We start from the raw sequence: 12,234 nt of genomic DNA, 5'->3' as shown, positions 1-12,234 counted from the left end.
CAGCAGATCCCTGTGGTGCGCTCCCGCGCTGCTCCTCCCGGGGGAGGAAGGGGAGTCTCCCCAGCTCTGCTGCTTGTTGGGTCCCTGCTGGAGGCGCAGTGGCCCGACTGGACTGCGGATCACAGTTTATGGCAACCCCGAGCTGAGAGCCCGCGCCTCGGCTCCGTCTCTGCAGTCGGCTTCCCCGCTCCGATACCTGGGAGCTCTGCTGCACTCAGGCACCCCCGGTCTTTCTGTGACCCCGAGGGTCCTGAGTCCACACTGTCCCACGAGGTTTTCACCTCCCGCTTAGCCACTGGAGTGACGTCCCTCAGCGGAACCGACTTCTAAAATTTCAATTTTGTGCTCCGCTGCTCTAGCACTTGCCAGAAATGGCTGACGGAGGCCCCCTCCCCCGCCGTCTATCCTCCCGAATATCGCCTCAGATTCACTTCTCCGCACGTCCTACCTTCCAACAAGTGGTCGCTTCTCTGTTCAGAGTTGTTGCTACTCTCTTCTTCCATCTCCTGTTGAGTTCGTAGGTGTTCAGAATGGTTTGATCCCTATTCAGCTGAATTCCTGAGACCAGATGAAATCCAGGTCTCCTACTCCTCCATCATCTTGCTCTGCCCAGCCAAGGTGCCCTTAGTTTTTTCCCAGCTAGAACCTCTAGGAATCCACGGTTATCTCCCTCTGGATCTTTCCTGCCCTCTTTAATTTATAGAGATATCCAAGTGACAGAAGAGAGATGGGGTGACCCTTCTGAATATTGAGAGCTGGAACAGGACTGCAGTAAGTTTTAGTAAAGACTTGAAGGCTTTACAACCCAAAGGAATAGTCTCCAATAATAACAATAGTTTAAATTTACTGACTGCCCACTAGTTACTAGGTATAATCCTAATTGCTATGCATGTATTATTTCTGTTACTTTTCACAATGTTTCTATGAAGTGGGTGCTACATTTATCATAATTTTACAGACAAAAAGACTGAGGTTCAGCTCATGCAGAAGCTAGTGATAGGATGGGATTCAAGCCTGAAGCGTGGCCATCAAGCCTATCTCTTGCACTATGCACATACCACCTCCTTCACCCAGTGTCTTCCTGAGATTCGAGAAGTATGATGAGTCAGTTTATGCTCCTTATGTGTTCAGCTCTTGCTCTTATCCTAACCACCCATTCACAAGTCAGTTATGGGGTGAGGGAGACTGTAGGACTCTCGGAACCCTCTTCTTTACCATCTAGCTGGCTCTCCAGAATCACTGGGATGGCTCTTCCTGCTGCACAGAAATGGATGGGAGGCTCTGTGCTCTGGCATGATTAGGGAAAAGTTTATGCATAATCATGATTACAGTGTTAAATTGGACCGTGCAAATTTGCCGATATTCAACCATTTTTATGTCCCATAACATCATTTTCATAAGGCTTATCCTAGTACATGTATGCGATAGAATCGCCTTAATATGTCTCTGTTGATAGCACATTGCCATGAAGGGAGAAAGGTGGATATATAACCATCATGCCCACCCCACCCCCACCCCCAGTTAGCACAGGGAAGCTGCAAAGGGACCCAACAAACTTAGAGTATTGTAGGATAAGAAAGCTGTAACAAATAGATGATTAGGATATCACCTGTCCCTTTTCTTCAATCTTTCTTCAGGTTCCCTCAGGTTTACCAGCTGTCCTGAGGCTATGGCAACCCAGTTTCTGTTTCTACTAGCTTTCCTGAGGATTCATGTTAGGGTACTTATCTCTTTATGCTAAAGACCATATGCTTTTTCTGAAGTATAAAGCACCAGAGGAGCTCCTTCCAGATGCACAATCTTTGTCCTTAGACAGTGTCTCTGTTCTAAAATCTTGCAGTGTCAATCAAAAGCACAGAACTTGGGAAGCCTTGGTTTGAATCCTGATTCTACCACTTACTATCTGACCTTGAACAATTTATTTATTCTCTCTCAGCTTTAGTTTTGTCAACTATGAGATGATTTTGATGATCAAATGCCAGAATATACATAACGGTATCCATACATTATGGACACAGAACACATTTTTGCTCCCTCCTTTCTTTCTTTCTTTCTTTCTTTCTTTCTTTCTTTCTTTCTTTCTTTCTTTCTTTCTTTCTTTCTTTCTTTCTTTCTTTCTTTCTTTCTTTCTTTCTTTCTTTCTTTCTTTCTTTCTTTCTTTCTTTCTTTCTTTCTTTCTTTCTTTCTTTCTTTCTTTCTTTCTTTCTTTCTTTCTTTCTTTCTTTTTCTTTCTTTTTTGAATCTGGTGACCTGGGAGGGATGCCAGAGAAAGAAGTCTGAGGTTATCTGTTCCCAGAAAAACCCCATGTGCTGAACTATTAGCTGAGCCCAAAGTTCCAACAAGTACAGATATGTTTATGGGGATGATGGACCACAGGATTTAAAGTAAGGCATATTTTAGAAAGTATAGGACATGTGTTCCTTATTATTTAATTTCTCTCCCTTGAGTTTGGAGTAGAACTAGTTTTCTTCTTCCTCTCTCTGGGCCTAGCCCTGGGCCTTTTAAGTTTCTGAAGTCTGTTACTAAACCTCCTCAAACATAGTCACCTCTCCCATATCGAGACAGAAGAAAAAAAGTGAGGCACACGTAGAAACCAGACAGGAGCTTAAAGACAGAGAGAGAAAAACAGGGTAAGTGGCAGGGAGAGAGAGAGAAAGAGAGAGAAAGAGAAGACAGATGATAAATAGATAGATAGATGATGATGATAGATAGATAGATAGATAGATAGATAGATAGATAGATAGATATAGACAGATGTTAAAACCATTAAAAACCTCAAAAGCCAAAAATATTTAGTGATCAGAAAATCCTTTAATTAACAAACAAAATCCTAGAGGCCATATAAAGCATCCCGAGGTCACATGCCGAATAAACTCCCAGGTCAAGTAGCTTTATCTATTCCCACCAAAGGCCCAAATCCCATCAAGGTATCTGTAGTATTTGAAATAGTGTGTTCGCTACACTCAGGGAAGACTTTTGGGATGTCTCCTTCTATTGTTTCCTTTGGTTCAAACATGGGTTTTGATAACAAGTAGACAAGAGTTCAAATAACTGATGTGTACTCTGCTGGCTATAAGCTATTTAACCTTACTTAATCAGCTATAATACTTAAGTCTTTGTGGTGCTACAAAGATAAATGAATATATGGTGGTGCTTGATATTAGGTATTCAATATAGAGAGACACACATTTTAATATCTGATGTTTAGAAGTCTCAGTAGCAGCTATTTCCTTCTCTGTGTTCCACTGGATGTCCTTAGTGCTCACCAATGTCTCTCCTCCCTGAGGATATTGGGCATTCCAGCAAGATGCTTTAAATGGGGCAATTCGTAGAATATATATATATATATATATATATATATGATTTTATTTATTTATTTGAGAGAGAGTGAGAGAGCAGGAGTGGGGAGGAGAGGGAGAAGCAGGCTCCCCATGAGCAGGGAGCCCAATGTGAGGCTCGATCCCAGGACCCTGGGATCATGACCTGAGCCAAAGGCAGATGCTTAACCAACTGAGCCACCCAGGCACCCCTACTTATGTTAATTTAAACTAAGAATTTCACCAAAAGAGGAACTAAACTGTGACTGGTGGCCACTGCTTGATGTCTTAGTTGCAGATGGAAGAGAGAGATGTGCCTTTCTCAGTCATCAAAGTCTTGGCAGAAGTCACCTTGCCACTGTGGGATAGTGTGCCTGTGAGCTGAGAGTCCTTCTCAGATGGTTTCTGGACTTAGTGTCAACTTTGGAAAGGCAGCTGGAAGGAAATGGGTAAAGGATCTTCATTGATTTATATGGATGGGAGAATTTGGCTTCACAGGGTCCTAAGAATAGATTATATTCCATAGATAATGTTATGGAAGCAATACCATGAAAATTGCATGCAATATCATAACTACAATGATCAGATATTGGATCCACGATTAGCAATTACTGTGATCTCTGTTACATTTCTCAGTTCCATATACAGAACATCTCCAGGATTCAGTACCTTATACTGAGGTATTCGGAAGAGAATGATCAATGGAGACAATTCATTTTTTCCCCTTAGTTTATAGAGAAAACAGAACCAAATTTTAGAGGATCCTGTTGGCCCATTGACCAAAAGGAGTTTGGTAGATGAGATCTCCAGAGAGAAGTCAAGAGATGAAAAACTACGAGAAAAAGTTACATGAATATCCACAAAAGATGGGCCCCATTCACGGGAGTTGTAAAAAGGAAGCACAAGCCAATAGGTGGTAGAGTCAATCAAGATACAAGCGTCTAGATGAACGGATAAAGAAGATGTGGTATATATACACAATGGAATATTATGCAGCCATCAAAAGGAATGAGATCTTGCCTTTTGCAATGACGTGGATGGAACTGGAGGGTGTTATGCTGAGTGAAATAAGTCAATCAGAGAAAGACATGTATCATATGACCTCACTGATATGAAGAATTCTTAATCTCAGGAAACAAACTGAGTGTTGCTGGAGTGGTGGGGGTGGGAGGGATAGGGTGGCTGGGTGATAGACATTGGGGAGGGTATGTGCTATGGTGAGCACTGTGAATTGTGCAAGACTTTTGAATCACAGATCTGTACTTCTGAAACAAATAATGCAACATATGTTAAGAAAAATGAAATAGAAGAAGATAGCAGGAGGGGAAGAATGAAGGGGAGTAAGTCGGAGGGGAAAACGAACCATGAGAGAGGATGGACTCTGAAAAACAAACTGAGGGTTCTAGAGGGGAGGAGCGTGGGGGGATGGGTTAGCCTGGTGATGGGTATTAAAGGGGGCACAGTCTGCGTGGAGCACTGGGTGTTATGCACAAACAATGAATCATGGAACACTACATCAAGAACTAATGATGTAATGTATGGTGATTAACATAACAATAAAAAAATTAAAAAAAATTCTAATGAGAACAGAGACTAGCCTCAGTCAGAGCTATCTGGTGAAAATATACAATCTTCCTTTGGATTACAACAATAACAGTTACTAGACCAAAGCTAATTGAGTAACCCAAATAAAATGTTAATAATAAACATCATTTTTAAAGAAAAAAAAAGATACAAGTGTCTACTTATACAGGATCGAAGGATTTTCTGAAACAAACAAGAATTGAACTTAAACCTGTAAGAAAATGGTAGTTATCTGAAAGTGATCATTAAAACAAAGCATATAATCCAAGGTAAAAAAAAAAAAAAAAAAAAGCATAGACACTATGGGATATCCTGAGGTCATACTGGTACTATTGAACCTTTATTAGGACCCTTACTAAACTTTTATGGCATCTGCTATAGTACTCCAGAGGAACTCAATGGAAGTGATCAAAGGGCCATATCACAGGGCTTATGAGGACTGTCACAGGGAACTAAAGTTGTTCAGCAGGATAAACAAATTTAAAGGGTGACTTAATACAAGTTCACAATTAAAATAAAGGATTCTCCATGTGGATGACAAGCAGCTGCTCTTCATTAGGCTTTGAACTGGGGAAGGTGGGACTTCTCCAGTCATTAGGGACTGGAGAAGGTGAAACCTAATTTAATTGCAGTAAGAAAAGCTTATATGGCATAAAAGGAAAAGCCAACGAACCCATTCACACTTCTTCCAGATGGTGGGAGCTTTAGGCCTCCTGGACTGTTGTCACTCTCTGAGAAGAGACACCTCTTATATTCTGATCTCAGATGGACTCACCTCCTTCTTTCTGGAGGTTGTTTTTGTCTCCTCCATGTAAAATTACGAGACCCTCCATTGCTCACCAAGGACAGTCTTCCTCCCCTTGTCCCAAAGGTTACAGCACATTCCCTAAATCATGCACCCCACAGGTTTTCATCCCTCTCCTGTGTTCACTTCACTCCTTCCTTACTACAGATGCTTTGTCCCCATAAGCACTCCTTTGCAAACATGCTCAACTCTCTGGTTCTCTTTCTTTCTGTTGTGTTTTCCCTGGCAAATCCTCAAGCTGAGCTGAAACCACCTATATACTTTATCTGACCCTGGACTTGTGAAGCTGGAACTTGCTGGGAAAGAACAATGTGATCTGATGCCATTTTAAAATTAAATTACTTACCAATGTCCATGAATCCTACTACGTACTCCTGGGAGGTTTGCTTTTCTTTCTTCAGACATCTGATTGGTACTTCCACTCCTCTCCTCAACATGTTTACAGTCTTCCAAAAAATCTTGCTCCCATCTGGGGTGGATGACTCATATTTCATTGAGGAAATAGAAGGAATCAGGAACTAACTCATCTTTGAGATACCAAATCTTCCAATATACCTGCCTCTTATTTCTAAACCTATACTTCAGTCTTGTTATAATAGAAAAAAATATCCCATTTCACTTCAGAATTCAGTTTCTCCATGTATGCTCTGGGTGGATTCCTTCCTAACTGAAGGATTTCAACCCTATAATTCTCTTTCTCTTTCTTTTACATCATTACCTCTTTCCTCTCCACTGGATCATTTCCATTGGCACACACCTGCTCTAGTATCTCCCATCTTTAAAACAACTATAACATCAACAACTTCTCTAGGCTTCATATTCTCCCTCAGCTTCAGCCATATTTTTCTGCTCCCCTTCCCAGTAAAGCTTCTCAGAAAAATGATCTTCACTTTACCATCTGTACTTTTTCTCCTGTCACTCTCTGGTCATCTCTCCTGTCTGGCTTTGGTCCATACCACTCTGTTAAAACTGTCCTTGTGGAGGTCATCGGCAACATTTATATTGCCAAATACAGTAGTCAATTTCCAATCTTTAGTCTACCTCTCAGCTGCGCTTGACAGAACTGACAATTTCTTTCCTTTTGAGAATTTTCCTCCTGGCTTCCCTGGCATCACCCTCTCCTGGTTTTCTTCCTACCTCACTAAATATCCCTCTTCTGTCTCTTGCTGATTGCACCTTTGCCTAATCTCTGTATGCTGGGGTGCCAAGGGCTTGGTCCTCAGGTATTTTCTGTATCTGTTCATTTTTCTGAGTCTCATCTAGTACTATGGTTTCTAATACCTCTATCTACTGATTGCCAAATTCGCATCTCCAGTCGAGACCTCACTCATGGACTCCAGATTTATAAAGATACTTCAAACTTATTATGTCATTTCATTCATTCAATTGCTCCTATTTCTGCACATTTTTATATCTCTGCAATTAGGATGCATCTTATGTTCAATGGCATCTTATAACCTCAGTCTGCCAAGTGAAGAGGTGTAGTCACTACTGCCCGCAAAGACACAAAACTTGCTCCCATTCTCTTCACTTCTTTGAGTGCTATGTATTGTTGATACAACAGGAGTTAGTTTAACTGCCATTTAAAATATCTTCAAGAAATGATTCTTTGAATCACACAATGCTTCAGCATTGAAATAATTATTTTGTGTACAAAAATGCACGGAAACAAAAGAGTAAGGTGCAAATTTGAGAGCAGAGAAGTACATATTTGTCTATGGAAGAATGTCCACAACAGTCAAGTGCTCTATAGAACCTAAGATAGAAAAGGATGCGCACAGCTGATGACCTTGTTGTTGAGATACATAAATAAGGTTGACCATCACACTTTACCTTAAGGCAGAGAAAATTGCCAAGTCCTTTGCAATACAAAAAGACTTCAAATCCATAAAGGCTGGTATGACCAGTTGAAAGTGTTTTGTCTTGTTTTACCTTTCTAAGTAGTATGTAAGCTAATTGTGTGTCTTAGAATAGATTACATCTGCCATTTGGTATGTCCAAAATGGAGCTTGTTGTTCCACCACCTTGCACCCTGTGGGGAGGCTGTTCTTCCCTCAGTCTTCTCTAAATCACTTGATGGCACCCTTTTAAACATATTGCTCAAGCACAAAACTTAAGAATTATTCTCGGTTAGATGAGCTGGTGGTCGCTTAGCGGAGGGTTGAGGCGAGCCGTTAGGTGAGCTGGAGATAAAAAAGTTAACAGCAAAATGGTAGAAGCAGATACACCTGGGAAGCTGTTTATAGGAGGCCTCAGTATCGAGACTAATGAAAAGACTCTTGAAGCAGTATTTGGGAAATATGGTCACATAGTGGAAGTTCTTTTGATGAAGGATTGGGAAACAAGTCCAGAGGCTTTGATTTTATTACATTTGAGAGCCCTGCTGATGCTAAACATGCTGCCAAAGATATGAATTGGAAGTCTTTGGATGGAAAAGCAATTAAAGTGGAGCAAGCCAACAAACTATCTTTTGAAAGTGGTGGAAGACGGAAGCTACCACCTCATCCAAGAAACAGAGGCCATCCAAGAAGTGTGAGATGTGGAAGAGGAGGAAGTGGAGGAGCAAGAGGGCTTTCCTCACGTGGAGGACACTTGGATGATGGAGAATGTACTCTTAACCTCAACGTGAGTTCTTCCAGGGGACCCTTTCCAGTTAAAAGAGGCCTATCTTCAAGAAGTGGAGGTCCTCCTCCTAAAAGATCTGCTCCTTCTGCTCCCGGGCGTAGCAACAGAGGGATTGGAGGAAGAGGGCCACCATCACGTGGGAGAGAAAATTATAGAGGTCCTTCACGCAGAGCGCCAATGTCTTCCCGGAGAGATTACTATATTTCACCAAGAGATGATGGTTACAATACCAAAGATAGTGATCGTGATGGCTATGGTGGTGGTCGTGATAGAGATTATTCTGAACCTTCAAGTGGAAGCTCTTACAGAGAATCATATGAGAGTTATGGTAGCTCCCGTGGTGCACAGCCTGCACGTGGGCCCCCTCTGAGTTATGGTGGAAGCAGTCGCTATGATTATAGCAGAGCACGTGGTGGATATGGTGGAGGTCGGGAAAGTTATTCAAGCAGCCGGAGTGATCTCTACATAAGTCGTGAGCGTGGTGGCAGACAAGAACGAGGGTTCCCACCCTCTATGGATAGGGTGTACCCTTCTCATGAATCATATGGTAGCTGAAGTTGTGGGGCTTCCAGAGGAGGTCGTGGGGGAAACCATTCTGAAAGAGGAGACCGTAGCAGATATTAAAAACAAGTTCTGTACCAATTTTTTGTCAAAGAGGAAATTTAACTACTTTTTTTCTGTTACTATAGAACTAATGAAAAATGTTACTTTAATGGGGAAAGGCATATGTTAACTTGCCCTCTGTGAATTTTTGGATAAGATGGATAAGATAAAAAAAAAAGTATTCAAAGTAATTTCATGATTGCTAATGTTAATTGATGAAAACTAGATAAGTTGCTTGAATGTAATGTCTGCATTGTTAAAATTTTCGGAGTAAAAATTTCCATGAAATGGGGAAAAAAAAAGAATTATTCTCGTTCCTCCCTTTTCAGAACTTCTAACTTCAAAACTATCAGCATTTCTTGTTAGTTGTACTCCAAAGTAAATCTCCAATGCATTTCCATTCCCCTTCACTCAACTACCTTTGTCCATGGGACCAAGACATCTTGCCTAGACCATCGTGGTAGTTAGTTTTGCTGCTTCCATGCTTTCCACCTATCCTCTGCCTCATGCCTCCTACAATCCATTCTCCAAACAATAGCCCAAAAAATACTTTCCAGCATAAATCAGACTTTGTTACTTCTCCTTTACATTGACTAAAATCCACACTCCTCCTCATAGTCCCATAGACTCTGAAGCCTTGACCCTTGCTTCCATGAGGTCTCCACATATCCCCAGCTTCCTCAGTAATTTTGCTCCCATAACCATCTGCCTTTCTGTTTCTCAGACTTGCTGACTTCAGTCTTACTTCAGGGACTCTCCCTTTGCTATGTCTTCTGCCTGGACCTTTTTCCTTCCAGACTTTTCCATGCAGGGCAGTTTTCTATCATTCAACTCTTAGGCCTTTCTCATTCAGACTATTTGAATGTGCCCCATCTTTCTCTACCACATCACTTATACAACTTTCTGTAGAGCACCTCCCACTTTCTGAAGTCATTTTGTTAATTTGTTTACACTTGTATTATTTATTTCATCCAATGAAGATGTTAGTTCAAGAGGGAAAAGAATCATCTCATTTATTACTGTATCCTTGAGACTTAAGGTGGTGTTTGGTAACACGTAGATGATTGATCAATAATGTCAGAATTAATGAAGGAATACATTGTGATCTTCCACCTTTTCTTCTTTGAAGTGGTACCTCTGAATGTAAGAGTGCTACCATCCTTCCAAAACATGAAATGTAACACCCTTCTGGAAATTGGGAAATTCGTTAAACCTCATTTCTCTGCTTACTTATTTCTATTGTGGCCGTACAGAAATCCTTATATGCCTGGGTGATTTTAGAACTAAATGAAATAATTTATACAAACAAATAGTTTGCCAAATGGGAAGCTTTATTATATTACTCATTGAGAACCAGATAGATGCTCTACCCCAGCAATCCAAGTGCAAATCTGTGGTCTAGGAATATGCATAGATGAGCAAAGGGCTCTGCATTGAACAGCTCCGAACATCACAGATAGAGACACCTTCCCCTACACAAGCATTAATTGTTACATTGGTCTACATTAAACCAGTTTTTGAGTTGATTAAAACAATTGGGAAAATTAAGATGTTTACTTTTAAAGTTAATGAGATGGCGGGCGCCTGGGTGGCTCAGTTGGTTAAGCGACTGCCTTCGGCTGGGGTCATGATCCTGGAGTTCCGGGATCTAGTCCCACATCAGGCTCCCTGCTCAGTGGGGAGTCTGCTTCTCCCTCTGCCCCTCTTCCCTCTCGTGCTCTCTGTCTCTCATTCTCTCTTTCTCAAATAAATAAATAAAATCTTTAAAATAAATAAATAAATAAAGTTAATGAGATGGGATTAGCATTTTAGGTTGTAAATATTGAAGACCCTGGCTTGCCCCCTGTTCCAGGTACTGGTTCACTCCAAAAGGCGCATTCCACTTTCTGTTGATACCAGTAGTCTGTGGGTTTCTAGTGAATAGTTACAAGACTGGATTTAAACAACCCCCCCTCCCCCGCCCAGACAAAATTAAACAAACAAACAAAAAAACCCAAGACTCTCAGGAGAGGATCTTAGTGACTCAACATGTCCGTCATGGGATTCAGTGCATTTTCATCCTAAATAGATGTTGTGTGGTCAGAAAAAAAGTGTCACAAAAGGGAGCCATGTGCTCTGTGCTGTCCTTTGCTTGTCAGTTTTTATACAAGGGTGGCATGCAATGCCCTGGAAAGCAATGTCATGGTGGAATTATGAAATATTTTATAGCAGCACCCAGTCTGCATGCTCAAAAGCCCCAATGACAGAGAACAGAAATGTGACATGTAAAATTTATGTGGGAAACATGCCCCAGGTGCAGGCAAGACTTACCAAAAAACCAGAGGAGGAGATCTGGGGCAAAGAAAAATAGTCAGTGGGGGTGGAAGGCAGGAAATATAAAAAAAAGCTCTGGGTACCTTCAAAGTTCAGGCTTTGTCACACTTTCTGCCTTAATTCAAATACTATGAGATACGGTCCCCATGGACTGGATATTGAGGAGAAGGAGTCATATGGTCAAAAACACTGCCCAGGACACCACAAGCAGGGACTTCTTGGCCTCACTGCCTGGATCTGCTTGGCTCCTGGGCAGGGGTTTGGGAGGGGGGAGAAGGTGACTCCTGATGGGGTTTGGACTTGCCCCTTTCTCTGAGCAAATAAGCCAGTAGCATTTGGGTTAATGAACTGTGCCTTTTAATAAATGGTTCTTATCTCGCCAGAGTGGTGCTAAATTGTCAGGATTTTAAATTAACTTAATAGTTTCATGGATGGTACTTATTCACTGGTTACTCGGAAAGTGAATGCAGCCCCCAGCCTGGGCTTCTTATTGAATTATGCAACAGTTAGTTATTTCATTTGGGTTTAAGGGGAAATTAATGCAATGCCTCAACGCCCCCTTAATGGGCATTTCCAGGCCTACCCTAAACTAAAAGCCAGTTGTTTATCATTAGGTCACTCAGTGTTCCTCAGGCTTCAAGAAGAGATTGCTCTCACCCAGGAATGGCCAACGGGTCTTGGAAACACCCTTCCCTGCTGGAAGAGGGAAACAAGATGCCTTGTCTTCCTTTTGTTCACTTGTGCAAAATATTTACCGAGATGGGCAAACCCCTATCTTGTCTATAAGGAACTTATAATCTAGAAGTGCCATAGGTAGAGATGAGTGGTGAAATTCAGGGACTTCTGAAGAAGAAGAATTACTTTTGTCTGGGGGAGAGGGAGAATTGGGTGACGCTTCTAGGAGGTAGTGTTTGAAGAGGGTCTTGAAAAAAGGCATCAATTTATATGCATAGAAATGTGAAGAGCATTTCAGGTGGAATTTGAAT

At 41.5% G+C, this 12,234-nt stretch overlaps 1 pseudogene; it reads left to right on the top strand.

Moving 5' to 3' along the window:
- Window positions 1-7,916: 7,916 nt before the first annotated feature.
- LOC114222356 (RNA-binding motif protein, X chromosome-like) lies at window positions 7,917-8,956 on the top strand (annotated as a pseudogene).
- The last annotated feature ends 3,278 nt before the right edge of the window (window positions 8,957-12,234 follow it).

Source organism: Eumetopias jubatus, unplaced genomic scaffold (assembly GCF_037043125.1).
Source record: "Eumetopias jubatus isolate StellerSeaLion01/CBP00866 unplaced genomic scaffold, mEumJub1_p1.0 scaffold_13, whole genome shotgun sequence".
Taxonomy (NCBI): Eukaryota; Metazoa; Chordata; class Mammalia; order Carnivora; family Otariidae; genus Eumetopias; species Eumetopias jubatus.
The sequence above is the reverse complement of the archived record's forward strand: the minus strand, read 5'-3'. Positions and strand labels throughout refer to the sequence as shown.